Source organism: Oncorhynchus kisutch, linkage group LG6, assembly GCF_002021735.2.
Source record: "Oncorhynchus kisutch isolate 150728-3 linkage group LG6, Okis_V2, whole genome shotgun sequence".
Taxonomy (NCBI): Eukaryota; Metazoa; Chordata; class Actinopteri; order Salmoniformes; family Salmonidae; genus Oncorhynchus; species Oncorhynchus kisutch.
The window spans coordinates 11,583,834-11,607,915 of record NC_034179.2 but is presented as its reverse complement, the minus strand read 5'-3'; the positions used below and the strand labels follow the sequence as shown (position 1 = coordinate 11,607,915).

At 44.5% G+C, this 24,082-nt stretch overlaps 1 protein-coding gene across 31 annotated transcripts in view; it reads right to left on the bottom strand.

The window, feature by feature from the left end:
• Positions 1 to 21,309, bottom strand: part of LOC109892320 (alpha-adducin) — a 52,053-nt gene extending 30,744 nt beyond the window's left edge. For 12 of the 31 annotated variants that reach the window (XM_031826162.1, XM_031826166.1, XM_031826179.1 and 9 more), the window contains exon 1: positions 21,049 to 21,208. The gene's annotated coding sequence lies outside the window, so the exon portion shown is untranslated. Of the gene's footprint in view, positions 1 to 21,048 lie in introns of all 31 variants that reach the window. The other 19 variants (XM_031826184.1, XM_031826177.1, XM_031826164.1 and 16 more) reach the window with 4 other exon arrangements.
• Between the last annotated feature and the right edge of the window lie 2,773 nt (positions 21,310 to 24,082).

Genomic DNA, 24,082 nt, shown 5'->3' with positions numbered 1-24,082 from the left:
GCCAACCAAACATTGACATTGCTAGCACAGGAAGTAAGGAAGAGAGGGAGTTACCATGAAATGCCATTATCAGTCCAGAGTGGATGGCAGTGATTCTGTTGCATAGCAGAGCTATGAGAGCTGGTTGCTGCGAACCATGAACAAGTTGCACCACTATCTCCCATAGAACAGCATTGATGTCAGAGAGAAATGGAGAGGAGACAGAGGACATTAGTCTCACACTGCCAGACATCACACTGACATTTTCATATGAGAATCAACGTAGAGCGGCTGGAGTCGAGCTAGAGGTAAATAAGCCATTTCCAATTGATCCAGGCTCATTTTTGTCAAGGCTGTCTGATGGGGTAATGTTCCCTCAGACAGAGTACATTACCAGCCTGTAGCCAGAGAGTTGACCTCCCCCCAGGGGACAAAGACAGCCAGCATAGAGCATTAGAGTTAGGCGGGGCCCTGTTCCAATACTCAAAATGCCTCCTTCCTCCCTTCCATGAAGTAATCAATCCCTGATCTGACATGATTGCTGAAATCAATGCAGTGAATTCCTCTTTAAATCTAACCTAGCCAATCATGTTACCACAGTGACTACTACCTCAAGAAAGGGATGAGGCTCAGGATGCATTTTTACAGTACTTGAAAAGGGCCCAAGTAGGCCTCTCTGGGCTGCCTGGCAGACACCACCGTCTCTGGGCTGCCTGGCAGACACCACCATACACCATTAGTCCTTCTCAGTCCTCAGCAGTTAGACAAATCTCAGCCGAAACAGGACACAGGGCTGCTATGATAACTACTACCAAGGACCAAACCAACCAGGCCTCAACGGCAGAGAGAGATGTGCCCAGTCCATTTAGTGCCCGAGACTAACTGAGAATAGTTTGGGTGAAACTAAAACACCCAGAGACACAAAAAAAAAAAAAGATATTTACCATTTGTATGGCTGAAGTAATAAAAACATAAAAAAATAAAAAATATATATATAGTTATTTATTTGTTTGCAACCACTGACACTAAAACAGTGTAGAAATGCTATATATATATAGCAGTATTGAAGTGTCAGTATTGAAGCTATGGTTCTCTTTTCTGACCTGAGGGATTCTTGAGATTTTTACACTCACGAAATACATAGTCCAGAGGAACTAGTCTGGAATCCCAACTGATATAGTTTCACAGTTTGCATTGTATTTCAGGCTGCCAAATACAAACATGAAAAAGTTGAAAAATAGCAATTAGGGATAGGTCTTCCTGTGCCAATCTCATTAGGGACCAAAAATACCCAGAACCTCTGGTCTGTTACTAATCCGATTGTATTACGAATTGCCTATTTATTGTCCAACAGAACAGAGGATAATGCTGCACTGGTTGATAGAGAATGGATTCTTGCCAGAGACCCAAATGGGATGCTATTCCCTATAGAGTGCACTACTTTTTAACCATGGCCTATCACAGCCTGCTCAAAAGTAGTGCACTCTAGGGAATAGGGTGCCATGTGGGATGCAACCATGGGGCTCTGTGTCCAGGAATGGAATGGTCCCTTAAATGGTCCCGGTCTCTTAGCTCCGCTCTGAGTCTTCCGCTCTATGACTGACTCAGCACTCTCGACTGTTGAGGATCTGTTGTGGTGCCAGTACTGTGGGAAGGGAACGTCACAGGCATGTTGTGGTGCCAGTACTGTGGGAAGGGAACGTCGCAGGCATGTTGTGGTGCCAGTACTGTGGGAAGGGAACGTCGCAGGCATGTTGTGGTGCCAGTACTGTGGGAAGGGAACGTCGCAGGCATGTTGTGGTGCCAGTACTGTGGGAAGGGAACGTCGCAGGCATGTTGTGGTGCCAGTACTGTGGGAAGGGAACGTCGCAGGCATGTTGTGGTGCCAGTACTGTGGGAAGGGAACGTCGCAGGCATGTTGTGGTGCCAGTACTGTGGGAAGGGAACGTCGGAGACAAAATCTGAATCCTCATCCAAGAGAAAACGTCCCAGAACAAGAAGGCTCTAAAAGCAACTGTGGTTGAGTAAAGTGTCTGCTTACATGCACAGCTTCAACAAACTAAGGACAGAAACACACTAAATGGTAATTATACACTGTCCCTGGTATCTGATATAGACAACAAGCAAGTCGACTCAATTCTAACCTCAAACTGTGGTCGTGAGTCTTTCAGATGACGTACTTCTTCAAACTAAGGACAAAAACATACAAAATGGGGGTAAACTAGCTTAAAAAAAACACACAGCTGAAACAACATGAACTAAGTGCTTTCAGTGCTAACAGAGTGACCACTATCCTTATTCCTACTGCAGCAACCAAGCTCAGGAAATAACTGAGGCTTTGTGTAATAGGATCTCCCACCGCCTCCAGGCAGTAACAGATACCCTGCTGCTGATCCCGGTCCTCTAGACTGACATCCATGGGAACACAGAGAGCTTGGCTTCATCAACTGATTTTGTCCAAATCTTACTGTATAATCAAATCTGAATACAATACCTACATCAATTCTTAAAACATCTTTTTTTTTTTTTTTTTAAGTCAACCACTTCCTAAATTTCAAAATTTATGGAGTTTCTTTTTTCAATTCCACAGTTTAGATTAGCTTTGGATAAATCTCAGGTATATAGCCTCGACCTCGCTTACAGAACCCAAGGAAGCCCACCCATAGAAAGAGAATTACTATTCTATTAAATGTATTCCATTAAGTCATTCCATTAAGTCATTAAGTCATTCCATTAAGTCATTAAGTCATTCCATTAAGTCATTAAGTCATTCCATTAAGTCATTAAGTCATTCCATTAAGTCATTAAGTCATTCCATTAAGTCATTAAGTCATTCCATTAAGTCATTAAGTCATTAAGTCATTCCATTAAGCCACTCCATTAAGTCACTCCATTAAGCCACTAAGTCACTCCATTAAGCCACTAAGTCACTCCATTAAGCCACTAAGTCACTCCATTAAGCCACTAAGTCACTCCATTAAGCCACTAAGTCACTCCATTAAGCCACTAAGTCACTCCATTAAGCCACTAAGTCACTCCATTAAGCCACTAAGTCACTCCATTAAGCCACTAAGCCACTCCATTAAGCCACTAAGCCACTCCATTAAGCCACTAAGCCACTCCATTCAGCCACTCCATTCAGCCACTCCATTCAGCCACTCCATTCAGCCACTCCATTCAGCCACTCCATTAAGTCACTCCATTAAGTCAAGAGCCTCTGTCTCCATGACCTGTACATCTAAGGTAAACATGGATGTGTCCCAAATGGCACCATATTTCCAATAAAGTCAATGCACTAGGACTCGATTCAAAAGTAGTGCACTATATAGGGAAATGGTGCCATTTTGGACAAAGACCAAACCTTCCATGGGTTCATTGAGGTCAGAGTTCTGTGTGAACAGCCATCCAGTCAGGTCAAAGGTCAGTAGATAGACCAAGAACGGGATTGCCTTGAGGATAGTGAAACTGGAAACTAGACCGTGAGAGAGAAGAGCTCAACCAGCTTGTCGTCCTAAAAACAGGAAATTAGTTAGAATTTTTCAACCTCTGGTTCGTTGTCCACTCCTATGGGGGAAATTAATATAGGGAAGAATGTTTTTTGGGGATAAGCGGTGAAATGAAGGTTGATTGTGTAAACAGGCTTTATCACCAAAAGTTACATTCGCAGATTAAGACTATTTTATAGGACAAAACAGAGAAGAGCTCCTAAGGCTGTGTTTCCAACAGACTTAATTTTCTGCGCTTATCCAAAAACGCCATTAAAATTGACCCATCGTCTTTGGCCAATGAGCCACGGTGGAGTATACCTCTGTCAATGCCTACAAAAAGACGCCATCACTATTGCCCTCTATAAAAATGACATTGTTTCTTACAGAAAATGTTACAATAGGAAAGAGTACAGGAGATGAAATACACTTCCTGCTTGTAACATCCTTCTGAGGTTAACTTGAAACATCCCAGATGTCCAGTACAAACAGTATTCCCAGATAACACTTCCACTGAGTGTCTGAACTGGGAAAGTCAAAAGCGAGGCATAATGCTGTGAAACTATTAAGAGTCCTACCAGGATTATCAATCTAGAAACACTCAGTTGTTAACTTGTGGAGAGAAGAGAAAGTCGTGACCAGACTAGCAAGCAGTGGCTATTAATTCAACCCCTTCAGATTGCAGCTTCGAGAATTTGACATATAGTGCCATTTTTCTTGTGTTGTGCTACATTTTCTGATCATGGTTATAAGAGGAAAATTAGGGATACGACTTAATTAAAAAAAAATATTATCCTAAAATTCCATGTGAATTCACAATGCAGCTGCACTGCTGACAGCAACGGTTTGGGTCTCACGGTGCGTCTCTTTCAGATGGTTCAACACCTGTACTACCATTACTGTTCCTTAATTTCACCTGGCAAAGCCAGCATTTTCTCCTCATTTAACTTCTCAAAGTAACTTAGTTGCTGTTGGTTGCCTTGCTGACTTTTCCCAACTGTTAACAATGACGCAGTGGTATGGAGTTGACTCCAAAATAATTGGTTCATAACTACTTTTTTTATTTCACCTTTATTTAACCAGGTAGGCCAGTTGAGAACAAGTTCTCATTTATAACTGCGACCTGGCCAAGATAAAGGAAAGCAGTGTGACACAAACACATGGAATAAACAAATGTACATTCAATAATACAACAGTAATATCTATATACAGTGTGTGCAAATTAAATAAGGAGGTAAGGCAATAAATAGGCCAATAGTGGCGAAGTAATTACAAATTAGCAATTTACACTGGAGTGATATACAGTTGAAGTCAAAAGTTTACATACACTTAGGTTGGAGTCATTAAAACTCGTTTTTCAACCACTCCACAAATGTCTTGTTAACAAACTATAGTTTTGGCAAGTCAGATAGGACATCTACTTTGTGCATGACAAGTAATTTTTACAACAATTGTTTACAGACAGATTATTTCACTTATAATTCACTGTATCACAATTCCAGTGGGTCAGAAGTTTACATACACTAAGTTGACTGTGCCTTTAAACAACTTGGAAAATTCCAGAAAATGATGTCATGGCTTTAGAAGCTTCTGAAACGATAATTGACATAATTTCAGTCAATTGGAGGTGTACCTGTGGATGTATTTCAAGGCCTACCTTCAAACTCAGTGCATCTTTGCTTGATATCATGGGAATATCAAGACTTTCGGAAAAGTCTGGAAATTGCTCCCAAGGATGAACCAAACACCTGAAGGTACCGTGTTCATCTGTACAAACAATAGTACGCAAGTATAACCACCATGGGACCACGCAGTCGTGATACCGCTCAGGAAGGAGACGCGTTCTGTCTTCTAGAGATGAACATAGTTTGGTACGAAAAGTGCAAATCAATCCCAGAACAGCAGCAAAGGACCATGTGATGATACTGGAGGAAACAGGTACAAAAGTATCTATATCCACAGTAAAACGAGTCCTATATCGACATAACCTGAATGGCCGCGGAGCAAGGAAGAAGCCATTGCTGCAAAACCGCCATTAAAAAGCCAGACTACGGGTTGCAACTGCACATGGGGACTTTTGGGAGAAATGTCCTCTGGTCTGAAGAAACAAAAATGGAACTGTTTGGCCATAATTTATGTTAGGAGGAAAATGGGGGATGCTTGCAAGCCGAAGAACATCATCCCAACCGTGAAGCACGGGGGTGGCAGCATCATGTTGTGGGGGTGCTTTGATGCAGGAGGGACTGGTGCACTTCACAAAATACATGGCATCATGAGGTAGGAAAATTATGTGGATATATTGAAGCAACATCAAGACATCAGTCAGGAAGTTGAAGCTTGGTCGCAAATGGGTCTTGCAAATGGACAATGGCCCCAAGCATACTTCCAAAGTTGTGGCAAAATGGCTTAAGGACAACAAAGTCAAGGTATTGGAGTGGCCATCACAAATCCCAAAGAAAATTTGTGGGCAGACCTGAAAAAGCTTGTGCGGGCAAGGAGGCCTACAAACCTGACTCATTTATACACCAGCTCTGTCAGGAGGAATGGCCCAAAATTCACCCAACTTATTGTGAGAAGCTTGTGGGAGGATACACAAAACATTTGACCCAAGTTAAACAATTTAATGGCAATGCTACCAAATACTAATTGAGTGTATGTGAACTTCTCACCCACTGGGAATGTGATGAAAAAAATTACATCTGAAATAAATCACTACTATTATTCTGACATTTCACATTCTTAAAATAAGTGGTGATCCTAACAGACCTAAAACAGGGAATTGCCTAAATGTCAGGAATTGTGAAAAACTGAGTTTAAATGCATTTGACTAAGGTGTATGTAAACTTACGACCTCAACTGTAGGTATTTATAGTTGTTCACATATTCTAAGTCCAGAGGACTGCAGGGGAGTGATGCTAGTTGGGCGGGCAGGTGCGAGCAGTGATCGGTTGAAGAGCATGCATTTAGTTTTACTAGCGTTTAAGAGCAGTTGGAGGCCACAGAAGGAGTGTTGTATGGTGTTGAAGCTCTTTGGAGGTTTGTTAACACACAGTGTCCAAAGAAGGGCCAGATGTGTACAGAATGGTGTCTTCTGTGTAGAGGTGGATCACAGAATCACCCGCAGCAAGAGCGACATCATTGATATATACAGAGAAAGGAGTCGGTCCGAGAACCGAAGCCTGTGGCACCCCCATAGACTGCCAGGGGTCTGGACAACAGGCCCTCTGATTTGACACACTGAACTCTATCTGAGAAGTAGTTAGTGAACCAGGCGAGGTAGTCATTAGAGAAACCAAGGCTGTTGAGTCTGCCGATAAGAATGTGGTGATTGACAGAGTCGAAAGCCTTGGCCAGGTCGATGAAGACGGCTGCACAGTAATGTCTTTTATCAATGGCGGTAATGAAATTGTTTAGGACCATGAGCGTTGCTGAGGTGCACCCACGACCAGCTCAGAAACCAGATTGCATAGTGGAGAAGGTACAGCGGGGTTCGAAATGGTCGTTGATTGGTTTGTTCACTTGGCTTTCGAAGATTTTAGAAAGGCAGGGCAGGATGGATATAGGTCTAACAGTTTGGGTCAAGAGTGTCTCCCCCTTTGAAGAGAAAATGACCGCGGCACTTTCCAATCTTTAGGAATCTCCGACAATACAAAAGTGAGGTTGAACAGACTAGTAATAGGGGTTGCAACAATGGCGGCGGATAATTTTAGAAAGAGGGACCAGATTGTCTAGCCCAGGTGATTTGTAGGGATCCAGATTTTGCAGCTCTTAAAGAACCTCAGCTGTCTGAATTTGGGTGAGGGGGGGGCTTGGGCCAGTTGCTGCGGGGGGTGCAGAGCTGTTGGCTGGGGTAGGGGTAGGGGTAGCCAGGTGGAAAGCTGTATTTTTACAGAAATAGACATTTCAGAATTTTTGGTGGCCTTCCTAAGCCAGGATTCAGACACGGCTAGGACATCAGGGTTGGCGGAGTGTGCTCAAGCAGTGAATAAAGTAAACTTAGGGAGGAGGCTTTATGATGTTAACATGCACGTCGACTCCCATTTCTGAGTGTCAACATTCGACTCTTAATATTCAGTATTTCTGGAATGGAGGAGACCGACAAGTTGCTGAAATTCCCGAGAACACAAACACTCACATCTTTCATAGTGAGTTAGCGAGCGAGAGAGAGGCACAGTATACAGGCAGAACCGTGCACTAGGCCTATCTAAAATCGGCAATCAAAAAGTGTGTCTGGCAAATGGAATGCTGTATCTCACAATTTCTTGGCTTGCAAAGTCTCGCAACCTCAGTAAACCAGGGCCGGTCATCAATGACTATGATAATAAGACGAGTGAGATGCATCACTTAGCTCTCACAGTATCTGCGCAGATGGGCTTGGTAACAGGGGAGGGCTTGGTAACAGGGGAGGGCTCGGTAACAGGGGAGGGCTCGGTAACAGGGGAGGGTTGTTTTCAGCTCTACAGATGGGCTCGGTAACAGGGGAGGGCTCGGTAACAGGGGAGGGCTCGGTAACAGGGGAGGGCTCGGTAACAGGGGAGGGCTCGGTAACAGGGGAGGGCTCGGTAACATAGAGGGGAGGGGTCCATTACAATGAGATGAACGTATGTGTTGTTGACTTTAGATCTCCAATAATCATTGAGAACTTAACGAAATAGCAAAGTATTTCAGTTAGCTTTTCAACTCATTTCAGCTAACTCATTCATGTTATGTACACCCACTGTGCACCTCATTAGTCATATTTGAGGGGACATAGTTGGCATGGCTGACTACGCATATATTTAATATTGCTACGCTGCGTTCGATCAGAGCAGGAAGTTCTGTTGAGAAGGATAATAAGACGAGTGAGATGCATCACAAAGCTCTCACAGTATCTGTGCATGTGCAGGTTCACTAGTTAACCGTAAGGTTGCAAGAATGAATGCTGAGCTGACGAGGTAAAAATCTGTTGTTCTGCCCCTGAACAAGGCAGTTAACCCACTGTTCCTAGGCCGTCATTGAAAATAAGAAGGTGTTCTTAACTGACTTGCCTCGTTAAATAAAAGTTGTAAAATAAAAAATACTTTTTAAAAATCTGCGTCCAAATATACCGATTGTTATGAAAACTTTCAAATCGGCCCTGATTAATTGTCCATTCCGATTTATCGGTCGACCTCTAGTTCACACCCCATTACTAATATCAGCTTAGTGTTCTGAATGGTACACTACTAGGCCTACTCATATTAGGGTCAGTCACCCGAGCAGACATGGCTGCCATTCATAACATTCACTGAATCATTCACTGAATCATTCACTCACACACACACCCCAACTTCTGACGGCCAGTGAAGTCAACAACTTGCTGCACATACTACCCACACACAGTTGGCGTCCTCCATCCACCGGTTACCAATGTAAACGGTGGATGTTAAGAAAAAAATCCCCATCAACATTTACGGGATCTAGCACTGTGCAGCTACTGATAAAATCTGATACAATGACAGCATCAGGCTCAGTGCTTTACGTTTCAACTCTGGCTGGGTCATCTGCATACAGTACTAACCCCAGCCATCACACAGTACTAACCCCAGCCATCACACAGTCCCCCTCTATTACATACAGTACTAACCCCAGCCATCACACAGTCCCCCTCTATTACATACAGTACTAACCCCAGCCATAACACAGTACTAACCCCAGCCATCACACAGTCCCCCTCTATTACATACAGTACTAACCCCAGCCATCACACAGTCCCCCTCTATTACATACAGTACTAACCCCAGCCATAACACAGTACTAACCCCAGCCATCACACAGTCCCCCTCTATTACATACAGTACTAACCCCAGCCATCACAGTCCCCCTCTATTACATACAGTACTAACCCCAGCCATCACACAGTACTAACCCCAGCCATCACACAGTCCCCCTCTATTACATACAGTACTAACCCCAGCCATAACACAGCCCCCCTCTATTACATTTTTATTTATTTATTTTACCTTTATTTAACCAGGTAGGCAAGTTGAGAACAAGTTCTCATTTACAATTGCGACCTGGCCAAGATAAAGCAAAGCAGTTCGACAGATAAAACGACACAGAGTTACACATGGAGTAAAAACAAACATACAGTCAATAATGCAGTATAAACAAGTCTATATACAATGTGAGCAAATGAGGTGAGAAGGGAGGTAAAGGCAAAAAAGGCCAAGATGGCAAAGTAAATACAATATAGCAAGTAAAATACTGGAATGGTAGTTTTGCAATGGAAGAATGTGCAAAGTAGAAATAAAAAAATAATGGGGTGCAAAGGAGCAAAATAAATAAATAAATTAAAATTAAATACAGTTGGGAAAGAGGTAGTTGTTTGGGCTAAATTATAGGTGGGCTATGTACAGGTGCAGTAATCTGTGAGCTGCTCTGACAGTTGGTGCTTAAAGCTAGTGAGGGAGATAAGTGTTTCCAGTTTCAGAGATTTTTGTAGTTCGTTCCAGTCATTGGCAGCAGAGAACTGGAAGGAGAGGCGGCCAAAGAAAGAATTGGTTTTGGGGGTGACTAGAGAGATATACCTGCTGGAGCGTGTGCTACAGGTGGGAGATGCTATGGTGACCAGCGAGCTGAGATAAGGGGGGACTTTACCTAGCAGTGTCTTGTAGATGACATGGAGCCAGTGGGTTTGGCGACGAGTATGAAGCGAGGGCCAGCCAACGAGAGCGTACAGGTCGCAATGGTGGGTAGTATATGGGGCTTTGGTGATAAAACGGATTGCACTGTGATAGACTGCATCCAATTTGTTGAGTAGGGTATTGGAGGCTATTTTGTAAATGACATCGCCAAAGTCGAGGATTGGTAGGATGGTCAGTTTTACAAGGGTATGTTTGGCAGCATGAGTGAAGGATGCTTTGTTGCGAAATAGGAAGCCAATTCTAGATTTAACTTTGGATTGGAGATGTTTGATATGGGTCTGGAAGGAGAGTTTACAATCTAACCAGACACCTAAGTATTTGTAGTTGTCCACGTATTCTAAGTCAGAGCCGTCCAGAGTAGTGATGTTGGACAGGCGGGTAGGTGCAGGCAGCGATCGGTTGAAGAGCATGCATTTAGTTTTACTTGCATTCAAGAGCAATTGGAGGCCACGGAAGGAGAGTTGTATGGCATTGAAGCTTGCCTGGAGGGTTGTTAACACAGTGTCCAGAGAAGGGCCGGAAGTATACAGAATGGTGTCGTCTGCGTAGAGGTGGATCAGGGACTCACCAGCAGCAAGAGCGACCTCATTGATGTATACAGAGAAGAGAGTCGGTCCAAGAATTGAACCCTGTGGCACCCCCATAGAGACTGCCAGAGGTCCGGACAGCAGACCCTCCGATTTGACACACTGAACTCTATCAGAGAAGTAGTTGGTGAACCAGGCGAGGCAATCATTTGAGAAACCAAGGCTGTCGAGTCTGCCGATGAGGATATGGTGATTGACAGAGTCGAAAGCCTTGGCCAGATCAATGAATACGGCTGCACAGTAATGTTTCTTATCGATGGCGGTTAAGATATCGTTTAGGACCTTGAGCGTGGCTGAGGTGCACCCATGACCAGCTCTGAAACCAGATTGCATAGCAGAGAAGGTATGGTGAGATTCGAAATGGTCGGTAATCTGTTTGTTGACTTGGCTTTCGAAGACCTTAGAAAGGCACGGTAGGATAGATATAGGTCTGTAGCAGTTTGGGTCAAGAGTGTCCCCCCCTTTGAAGAGGGGGATGACCGCAGCTGCTTTCCAATCTTTGGGAATCTCAGACGACACGAAAGAGAGGTTGAACAGGCTAGTAATAGGGGTGGCAACAATTTCGGCAGATAATTTTAGAAAGAAAGGGTCCAGATTGTCTAGCCCGGCTGATTTGTAGGGGTCCAGATTTTGCAGCTCTTTCAGAACATCAGCTGAATGGATTTGGGAGAAGGAGAAATGGGGAAGGCTTGGGCGAGTTGCTGTTGGGGGTGCAGTGCTGTTGTCCGGGGTAGGAGTAGCCAGGTGGAAAGCATGGCCAGCCGTAGAAAAATGCTTATTGAAATTCTCAATTATGGTGGATTTATCAGTGGTGACAGTGTTTCCTATCTTCAGTGCAGTGGGCAGCTGGGAGGAGGTGTTCTTATTCTCCATGGACTTTACAGTGTCCCAGAACTTTTTTGAGTTAGTGTTGCAGGAAGCAAATTTCTGCTTGAAAAAGCTAGCCTTGGCTTTTCTAACTGCCTGTGTATAATGATTTCTAGCTTCCCTGAACAGCTGCATATCACGGGGGCTGTTCGATGCTAATGCAGAACGCCATAGGATGTTTTTGTGTTGGTTAAGGGCAGTCAGGTCTGGGGAGAACCAAGGGCTATATCTGTTCCTGGTTCTAAATTTCTTGAATGGGGCATGTTTATTTAGGATGGTTAGGAAGGCATTTTTAAAAAATATCCAGGCATCCTCTACTGACGGGATGAGATCAATATCCTTCCAGGATACCCCGGCCAGGTCGATTAGAAAGGCCTGCTCGCAGAAGTGTTTCAGGGAGCGTTTTACAATGATGAGTGGCGGTCGTTTGACCGCTGACCCATTACGGATGCAGGCAATGAGGCAGTGATCGCTGAGATCTTGGTTGAAGACAGCAGAGGTGTATTTAGAGGGGAAGTTGGTTAGGATGATATCTATGAGGGTGCCCGTGTTTAAGGTTTTGGGGAGGTACCTGGTAGGTTCATTGATAATTTGTGTGAGATTGAGGGCATCAAGTTTAGATTGTAGGATGGCTGGGGTGTTAAGCATGTTCCAGTTTAGGTCGCCTAGCAGCACGAACTCTGAAGATAGATGGGGGGCAATCAGTTCACATATGGTGTCCAGAGCACAGCTGGGGGCAGAGGGTGGTCTATAGCAGGCGGCAACAGTGAGAGACTTGTTTTTAGAGAGGTGGATTTTTAAAAGTAGAAGTTCAAATTGTTTGGGTACAGACCTGGATAGTAGGACAGAACTCTGCAGGCTATCTTTGCAGTAGATTGCAACACCGCCCCCTTTGGCAGTTCTATCTTGTCTGAAAATAGTACATACAGTACTAACCCCAGCCATCACAGTCCCCCTCTATTACATACAGTACTAACCCCAGCCATCACATACAGTACTAACCCCAGCCATCACACAGTACTAACCCCAGCCATCACACAGTTCCCCTCTATTACATACAGTACTAACCCCAGCCATCACACAGTACTAACCCCAGCCATCACACAGTTCCCCTCTATTACATACAGTACTAACCCCAGCCATCACGAAGTACTAACCCCAGCCATCACACAGTACTAACCCCAGCCATAACACAGTACTAACCCCAGCCATAACACAGTACTAACCCCAGCCATAACACAGTACTAACCCCAGCCATCACACAGTCCCCCTCTATTACATACAGTACTAACCCCAGCCATCACGAAGTACTAACCCCAGCCATCACACAGTACTAACCCCAGCCATAACACAGTACTAACCCCAGCCATAACACAGTACTAACCCCAGCCATAACACAGTACTAACCCCAGCCATAACACAGTACTAACCCCAGCCATCACACAGTCCCCCTCTATTACATACAGTACTAACCCCAGCCATCACACAGCCCCCCTCTATTACATACAGTACTAACCCCAGCCATCACACAGTCCCCCTCTATTACATACAGTACTAACCCCAGCCATCACACAGTACTAACCCCAGCCATCACACAGTACTAACCCCAGCCATCACACAGTTCCCCTCTATTACATACAGTACTAACCCCAGCCATCACACAGTTCCCCTCTATTACATACAGTACTAACCCCAGCCATCACACAGTTCCCCTCTATTACATACAGTACTAACCCCAGCCATCACACAGTCCCCCTCTATTACATACAGTACTAACCCCAGCCATCACACAGTACTAACCCCAGCCATCACACAGTCCCCCTCTATTACATACAGTACTAACCCCAGCCATCACACAGTACTAACCCCAGCCATCACACAGTACTAACCCCAGCCATCACACAGTTCCCCACTATTACATACAGTACTAACCCCAGACATAACACAGTACTAACCCCAGCCATCACACAGTCCCCCTCTATTACATACAGTACTAACCCCAGCCATCACACAGTCCCCCTCTATTACATACAGTACTAACCCCAGCCATAACACAGTACTAACCCCAGCCATCACACAGTCCCCCTCTATTACATACAGTACTAACCCCAGCCATCACAGTCCCCCTCTATTACATACAGTACTAACCCCAGCCATCACACAGTACTAACCCCAGCCATCACACAGTCCCCCTCTATTACATACAGTACTAACCCCAGCCATAACACAGCCCCCCTCTATTACATACAGTACTAACCCCAGCCATCACAGTCCCCCTCTATTACATACAGTACTAACCCCAGCCATCACATACAGTACTAACCCCAGCCATCACATACAGTACTAACCCCAGCCATCACACAGTACTAACCCCAGCCATCACACAGTTCCCCTCTATTACATACAGTACTAACCCCAGCCATCACACAGTACTAACCCCAGCCATCACACAGTTCCCCTCTATTACATACAGTACTAACCCCAGCCATCACGAAGTACTAACCCCAGCCATCACACAGTACTAACCCCAGCCATAACACAGTACTAACCCCAGCCATAACACAGTACTAACCCCAGCCATAACACAGTACTAACCCCAGCCATCACACAGTCCCCCTCTATTACATACAGTACTAACCCCAGCCATCACGAAGTACTAACCCCAGCCATCACACAGTACTAACCCCAGCCATAACACAGTACTAACCCCAGCCATAACACAGTACTAACCCCAGCCATAACACAGTACTAACCCCAGCCATAACACAGTACTAACCCCAGCCATCACACAGTCCCCCTCTATTACATACAGTACTAACCCCAGCCATCACACAGCCCCCCTCTATTACATACAGTACTAACCCCAGCCATCACACAGTCCCCCTCTATTACATACAGTACTAACCCCAGCCATCACACAGTACTAACCCCAGCCATCACACAGTACTAACCCCAGCCATCACACAGTTCCCCTCTATTACATACAGTACTAACCCCAGCCATCACACAGTTCCCCTCTATTACATACAGTACTAACCCCAGCCATCACACAGTTCCCCTCTATTACATACAGTACTAACCCCAGCCATCACACAGTCCCCCTCTATTACATACAGTACTAACCCCAGCCATCACACAGTACTAACCCCAGCCATCACACAGTCCCCCTCTATTACATACAGTACTAACCCCAGCCATCACACAGTACTAACCCCAGCCATCACACAGTACTAACCCCAGCCATCACACAGTTCCCCACTATTACATACAGTACTAACCCCAGACATAACACAGTACTAACCCCAGCCATCACACAGTCCCCCTCTATTACATACAGTACTAACCCCAGCCATCACACAGTCCCCCTCTATTACATACAGTACTAACCCCAGCCATAACACAGTACTAACCCCAGCCATCACACAGTCCCCCTCTATTACATACAGTACTAACCCCAGCCATCACAGTCCCCCTCTATTACATACAGTACTAACCCCAGCCATCACACAGTACTAACCCCAGCCATCACACAGTCCCCCTCTATTACATACAGTACTAACCCCAGCCATAACACAGCCCCCCTCTATTACATACAGTACTAACCCCAGCCATCACAGTCCCCCTCTATTACATACAGTACTAACCCCAGCCATCACATACAGTACTAACCCCAGCCATCACACAGTACTAACCCCAGCCATCACACAGTTCCCCTCTATTACATACAGTACTAACCCCAGCCATCACACAGTACTAACCCCAGCCATCACACAGTTCCCCTCTATTACATACAGTACTAACCCCAGCCATCACGAAGTACTAACCCCAGCCATCACACAGTACTAACCCCAGCCATAACACAGTACTAACCCCAGCCATAACACAGTACTAACCCCAGCCATAACACAGTACTAACCCCAGCCATAACACAGTACTAACCCCAGCCATCACACAGTCCCCCTCTATTACATACAGTACTAACCCCAGCCATCACGAAGTACTAACCCCAGCCATCACACAGTACTAACCCCAGCCATAACACAGTACTAACCCCAGCCATAACACAGTACTAACCCCAGCCATAACACAGTACTAACCCCAGCCATCACACAGTCCCCCTCTATTACATACAGTACTAACCCCAGCCATCACACAGCCCCCCTCTATTACATACAGTACTAACCCCAGCCATCACACAGTCCCCCTCTATTACATACAGTACTAACCCCAGCCATCACACAGTACTAACCCCAGCCATCACACAGTACTAACCCCAGCCATCACACAGTTCCCCTCTATTACATACAGTACTAACCCCAGCCATCACACAGTTCCCCTCTATTACATACAGTACTAACCCCAGCCATCACACAGTTCCCCTCTATTACATACAGTACTAACCCCAGCCATCACACAGTCCCCCTCTATTACATACAGTACTAACCCCAGCCATCACACAGTACTAACCCCAGCCATCACACAGTCCCCCTCTATTACATACAGTACTAACCCCAGCCATCACACAGTACTAACCCCAGCCATCACACAGTACTAACCCCAGCCATCACACAGTTCCCCACTATTACATACAGTACTAACCCCAGACATAACACAGTACTAACCCCAGCCATAACACAGTACTAACCCCAGCCATAACACAGTACTAACCCCAGCCATCACACAGTCCCCCTCTATTACATACAGTACTAACCCCAGCCATAACACAGTACTAACCCCAGCCATCACACAGTTCCCCTCTATTACATACGGTACTAACCCCAGCCATCACACAGTTCCCCACTATTACATACAGTGCTAACCCCAGCCATCACACAGCTCCCCTCCCCACTATTACTCAACAACTGGTGCAGATCTGAAGTGTGCAGGGGCGTAGCGTTGACTGTGGTCACTATGGAAACAGACCACATTACCATGGAAACTGAGATAGCCTTTTACACCATTATGTAATAGTAGAGCAGTCCATCACAATACACCAGGTCTACTCCATATGTTAAATGCACTCTCATGGATGCCACAGCACCATTTGGAACCTGAGAACCTTCTGATGGAATCAAAGGAATGATTCAATCTGGGACACATTCCAACATGGAATCCCTGGGGGAAACTAGCCAAAAGTCACTAGTATTGATTACAGCAAGACAGTTCTGGAGATATTCTGCAACAGTCCAGATGCGGTCAATAACTTATTCCATTCTCCAAGGCTCAGGCCTGCATCCTGCCATGTGGCAATGATTAGAGCATAGAAAGAGAGAACACCAGGAGAGATCGAGTGTCGTTTTCAGCTCTCCATCTCTACAGATGGGCTTGGTAACAGGGAGGGTTGTTTCCATCTCTACAGATGGGCTCGGTAACAGGGGAGGGCTCGGTAACAGGGGAGGGCTCGGTAACAGGGGAGGGCTCGGTAACAGGGGAGGGCTCGGTAACAGGGGAGGGCTCGGTAACAGGGGAGGGCTCGGTAACAGGGGAGGGCTCGGTAACAGGGGAGGGTTGTTTTCAGCTCTACATATGGGCTTGGTAACAGGGGAGGGCATGGTAACAGGGGAGGGCTCGGTAACATAGAGGGGAGGGGTCCATTACAATGAGATGAACGTATGTGTTGTTGACTTTAGATCTCCAATAATCATTGAGAACTTAACGAAATAGCAAAGTATTTCAGTTAGCTTTTCAACTCATTTCAGCTAACTCATTCATGTTATGTACACCCACTGTGCACCTCATTAGTCATATTTGAGGGGACATAGTTGGCATGGCTGACTACGCATATATTTAATATGGCTACGCTGCGTTCGATCAGAGCAGGAAGTTCTGTTGAAAAGGCCTTTTCATCAATTCTAGTTCATATCCTAGGTCAGAAAAAGAGACAAAACAAGGATAAAGACTACTTGAGTTAGCTCCAAAAATATGCCAGTCAAGTCATATTTAGTGAATGGATTTTGCCATGAGAAGAAACAGATACCACCCCCCTCTTGAGTGTGTCACCCTCTCACATCATTGGAAGTGCACTTAAGCATTCAGCCTGAGTCCGTCTCATTTTAACTCTGCAGTGAATGCCTGTCAAAGCTGGAATCCATAATAGTCCAACCAATGGGATGTAGGAAACCACTGCTGCCTGGGCCTCAGACAACAACTACTATTGTATCTGCACTGCGGACAGAAGAATGCATTAGAGATACTCTTGTTGCTCATTTAAAATGTAATGTTATGGGCAGTAGTCCTGAGTTTGATTATGTGTGTATATGGCAAAATCTAGTAAGCTGAAAGCATCCAATAATGCACAAAATCAAACACATTACCGCAAACATCTTGCTTGCTTTTTGCATTCTTAGAAACCTCGTAACCAGTTTTGATTGAATACAACTCCAAGTGACGTTATTTAACCAGAATTCATGAAAAATAAAAACATAAATATTTCTAATCCACTGTACTCTGATAATACAACTCTGATATAAAATGCAATTTCTCAGGGGCTTGAAATCAACTCTTAGGAATAGAGTTAGACGCCATTTCATGTTATTGGGAAGTCCCACATACCAACATTGGTTTGTTTTGGACAGATGATAATGCTTAGATAAACCCCCATCAGTCTGCCTTAAAGCGTCATCAGTCTGCCTTAAAGCGTCATCAGTCTGCCTTAAAGCGTCATCAGTCTGCCTTAAAGCGTCATCAGTCTGGTCTTAACCAATATGTTCAACAGGTGGATTGTCCTTGACCTGGTTCTTGGGGATAACATGACTGTTCGCCGGAAGAGGACGAGCAGCATTTCTTCTAATTCATTACCTTGCGTTTACACTGGAAAAATCTGTGATTTTAATGTGCGAGTCGAGGAGTCTATGATCGTTTTGTGACGTGATTTGTTAGTACAAAGTAGTAGCTAGTGAAAACATACTGTTTGAGTGCTTCACTATAGAAGGAGAAAGGAAGGAGCTTAAAAATCTTGTCCATTCCAACTATGCTTGATTCAGATTGGCCCAGTAGTGTGAACAGGGTACTAGTGTCTTCAAACAGGACACGCTGCTGGCTGCTACAGCACATGAGAGTAGTGCTTGGGTTACACAGATGGCAGTGTTATCATTATGCAAGACTGAGATGCATCCCAAATGGCACCCTATTCACAATGTACTAGTGCACTACTTTGGAACAGGGACCATAGGTGTACTGATTATGTAAGGAATGGGTTGCCATTTGGGACACAGCCTCAGCAGGGGGTGACTGTGTTTAGCGGCTGTGAATATGGCCCCAAATCATCATCATAATAATGTATTCCTGAAATGCAATCCATAGAGGTCCTTTGAGGGACAGAAGGATATTTTACATTTGCACACAAAAGGATTATTGAGAAATAATGAACTAAAGTCACACCAGATAAGAGCGTTTTCTAAATGACTAAACATAAACGCTAAATGATGTGACTCCTGAGCCTTATCAAGGTCTCCTCATAACTACGGTTGTAGTAACGTCTAAATCTGACACTGTTGGCATGGAAATGTTGTTTTCTGAGGCAGGGTGTTGTGTTGAGGGGACAGGGGTTGGGGAGGGAGGGTCCTCAAGGCTTTATCTGGGTGTGGGAGATCACTGTCTAACAACAGTACTGAGAAGAAACCCTGCTTAGGGAGTTTGAGGAGATTAGTTTGAGCAAGGTGAGGCACAGAACTTCTAATTTTGACCACATTATTGATGCAAGATGATTTGTAGATCAGCGATTCTGCGCAGTCTGAATGCAATGTAGACCTACGCACACTGTCTTGCATAGCTCTAGTATCAACTGCGATACCCTGAGTCTACGTATGTGCCAGTGGCAACTATAGAAGAAACTAGGCAAAGCAGTGGACTAGTGACAAAGCTTCAGGACATTAGTGCCACTGGGCTGGTTCGTGACGTTTTCCTGGTAACATTGTCAATATTATCCTAGGTAGTCAAATCCATTTTTAGAACATACTCAGAAAACATGGTTTCTTATGTCTAACACAATATACACTCTATGCAGTGCATTAACAAATCTGTTTACACACCCGAAACGGTGCCAACATTTACACTCGGAGAAAGGAAGGAAAGAGAGTGAGAAAAAAAAAAAAAAATGTTTGAAATGAGGAACACATTTTCATCATCTGCACTGGGGTCAAGGGTGTGTCTAGTAGCCTGAAAACGAACAGACTTCAAAAATGTGTTTGTGTGTGTGTGTGTGTGTTTGGTACTGCTAGCTTCACTCCAATGGGTGTTCCTCTCATTCCACCAGAATAACGAAATCCAGGGAGTTACCCCTCCACAGTTCTCTAAAGGGCTTCTAGCCTAGTCCCTCTCTACTAATCCCCACAGAGGGAAAGAGAGAGGGGAGGGGAGTTAGGCTACGGCCCACTGACTGACTGGAACATGTACCGTATCTACAGCTAGAGGACTAGAGAAGCTAAATCTTAATGGAATCTGCTCTCCGATGTTGTCCTAAAAAAAACACACACACACACAGATTATTACACACTGTAGCAAAACGCTTTCCAACAGACAATGAAAACAAGTGCTTCTTCCACAGCCATGAATGCTCCTCCTCTGAACGACTCTCTGCTCTTATCAAGGCTTTCACTGGGTGGACATGGGATGACACAGACAATGTACAGAGAAGGACTCGGAATTCATCAAGATATTTTTTGGGCTGGTTGAAGATCTGTTCTGGATTGGCATCATTAGGAAAGAGAGTATTTCAACGGTCTCTTGGGAGTTTGATTGGAAGATTGCTCAAATAGACAATGAAATGGTGGGATGTTTAAATGAAATAGTTCATTATTATTACTACAGTACACAAGGAAAATTACATGCATGAAGTTATACATGGTTGAGTAAGGCCTACAATAGCAACACACACTAGCATAGCTCAGTGGATGGCTATTATGAGAGACTATTTCTTCATTTCCTGTCCCATTCAGGCCTACAGTACGCAAAGTAGGCTACCAGTCACTAGAGGGACAAACACATTTCCTAATATCATTGCATAACAGATAATACTGCACCGTATATTGTTTTGATAGATACATAACAGTAAACATGCACTAATTCAACCTAAACTCAGTTTCCTTTCCTGCAGGCTGTGAAAAATACACAAAACAACAGCCTACTAAAATGTGGCCTTGGAGCCTCACTCCTGCGATTGAAGGAGATTGAAGGAGGTGTGTGGGGGGACCAAGTAATACATGGTGTTGTCGTTTTTATTAACCTTCGAGAGCCAACAAAACGATGTACTGTATGATACTAGTGTTACAGTTGAATAAAACATGAAATCATATGTCGCACAGGCTCGTCTGCAGAGTCAACTGGCGACGCGCAGTCAATAATAGAAACAATATAGGTTTCTACATATTGTACAAAGAGAAACGACATAAATCTTTAAATAATTGACATGGTCTCGCACTAGCCGGAGCTTACTACTACGAAACAACATGATCCGTTTTAACTTACCCTCGTTTAGTTGAAATATGATTGAAAAGACAGCACCTTCTCGTAGAAAGCGAGCGTACTATTTTCAGTATTTTTATCCGCTACCCTGCTGCTTTGAAAGAGATCTGTTTCTGCTTGTAGTTCCTGCGATGCTCCGCCCACCAACGCCTCTCACTTGGGTGCGGCAAAGCGGTGAATGCTGGTGCGCGCCATTGGTTGTGCTCAAAATCCATTGCGGCACATGAAAGCAACGACGAACCTGGTTGGAGGTTGTACTGAGAAAGTACGATTAGACTAAACCGGGATAAACCGGGCTAAGGCCCGTCACATCACCGGGCAAAAGTGGTGAGTGAGGAGCGCCGTCTCAAATCGCGCATCACCTGGCCATAATTTCAACAAAATAGTATGATGAATCGTTTAGAAACATAAACCATTAATGTTTAAATAGCCTAGGGCCTAAGCCTATGTTACAATTTTCAAAGTAGTTTTCCTTAGAAAATATTCTGATTCTGAAGGTAGGTAAAGCGACACATGCATTTTGAGCAAACATTTTTGCACGTGAAAACACTGAATCCTTACTAATAACTCCACATGCTTGACATATGTCACTTCTTTTCAGCCGACTTCAACGTCTGCTTTGGTGGGGGTACCCGGGAGGCAGCCCGGTTTCAAAACGAATGCAATCAATGCTAACCCGGTTCAACCGGGGCATGCCCGGGGTATTAATCGAATTCCGTCACTTATAGGAACCCATGATGAAACCAAACAATGTGTTTTTTAGTGTCATCCCCAGTGGTGGAAAAATAACCCAATTGTCATATCTGCGTAAAAGTAAAGATACCTTAATAGAAAATTACTCAAGTAAAAGTGAAAGTCACCCAGTAAAATACTACTTGAGTAAAAGTCTAAAAGTATTAAAATTAAATTAAATTGCAAAAATATTTATTTATTTATGTATTTTATTTATTTATTTTTATTCATTTAACCTTTATTTAAATAGGCAAGTCAGTTAAGAACAAATTCTTATTTTCAATGACAGCCTAGGAACAGTGGGTTAACTTCCTTGTTCAGGGACAGAACAACAGAAAGACAAAAGGCCTCCTGCGGGGACGGGGCCTGGGATAAAAAAAAACAACAACAATATAAATATTGGACAAGAGAGACAACTACACTACATAAAGAGAGAACTAAGACAACAACATAGCAAGGCAGTGTAACGGATGTGAAATGGCTAGCTAGTTAGCGGTGGTGCGCGCTAATAGCATTTCAATTGGTGACGTCACTCGCTTTGAGACCTTGAAGTAGTGGTTCCCCTTGCTCTGCAAGGGCCGTGGCTTTTGTGGAGTGATGGGTAACGATGCTTCGTGTGTGACTGTTGTTGATGTGTGCAGAGGGTCCCTTGTTCGAGCCCGGGTATGGGCGAGGGGACGGACTAAAGTTATACTGTTACAGCAGCAACACATGACAACATAGCATGGTAGCAACACAACATAACACAAAACATGGCACAGACAACAGCACAAAGGGCAAGAAGGTAGAGACAACATTACATCACACAAAGCAGCCATAACTGTCAGTAAGAGTGTCCATGATTGAGTCTTTGAATGAAGAGATTGAGATAAAACTGTCCAGTTTGAGCGTTTGTTGCAGCTCGTTCCAGTCGCTAGCTGCAGCGAACTGAAAAGAGGAGTGACCCAGGAATGTGTGTGCTTTGGGGACATTTAACAGAATGTGATTGGCATTCTGTGGAGGACGAGGGCTTCAGTAGATACCTCAGATAGGGGGGAGTGAGGCCTTAGAGGCCTAAGAGGGTTTAAAAAATAAGCATCAACCAGTGGGTCTTGCGACAGGTATACAGAGATGACCAGTTTACAGAGGAGTATAGAGTGCAGTGATGTGTCCTATAAGGAGCATTGATGACAAATCTGATGGCCGAATGGTAAAGCTGAGTAAATGGATATAAATGTATGAGAGAGCTTCCTACTGTCTGAGCTATGTTGTTGATTCAAATTGAAAAGAGCGTGGGGCCTAGGATCGAGCCTTGGGGTACTCCCTTGGTGGCAGGCAGTGGCTGAGACAGCAGATTTTCTGACTTTATATACTACACTCTTTGAGAGAGGTAGTTAGCAAACCAGCCCAAAGACCCCTCAGAGACACCAATATTCCTTAGCCGGCCCACAACAATGGAATGGTCTACCGTATCAAAAGCTTTGGCCAAGTCAATAAAAATAGCAGCACAATATTGCTTAGAATCAAGGGCATTGGTGAAATCATTTAGGACCTTTAGGGTTGCAGTGACACATCCATAACCTGAGCGGAAACCAGAATGCATACCCGAGAGAATACTATAGACATCAAGAAAGGCAGTCAGTTGATTATTGACACGTTTTTCCAACACTATTGATAAACAGGGCAAAATAGAAATAGGCCTATAACAGTTAGGATCAGCTTGATCTCCCCCTTTAAATAAAGGATGAACCGTGGCTGCCTTCCAAGCAATGGGAACCTCCCCAGAAAGGAGAGACAGGTTAAAAAGTTCAGAGATCGGCTTTGCAATGATAGGGGCAGCAACCTTAAAGAAGAAATAGTCTAAACAATCTGATCCAGATGTTTTTTGGGGGTCAAATTTAAGGAGCTCCTTTAGCACCCCGGACTCAGTGACTGCCTGCAGGGAGAAACTTTGTAGCGGGGTAGGGGGAAAAGAGGGAGGAGCATCGGGGATAGTCACATTAGAAGGGGTGGGAGATGAGGAAATGTAGGATGGGCAAGAAGGCATGGCTGAGTCAAATAGGAATCCTGACTTAATGAAGTGGTGATTAAAGAGCTCAGCCAGGTGCTTGTTGTCAGTAACAACCACATCATCAACATTAAGGGACATGGACAGCTGTGAGGAGGAGTGTTTATTCTCCAGGTCTTTTCCAGAACATCTTGGGGTTAGATCCACAGAGAGAGACTACTGCTCCTTAAAGGAACTACCTTTGGCCTTCCGGATAGCCTGAGTGCATGTATTTCTCATTTGCCTGAACGAGAGCCAGTCAGCCTGAGTATGCGTGTG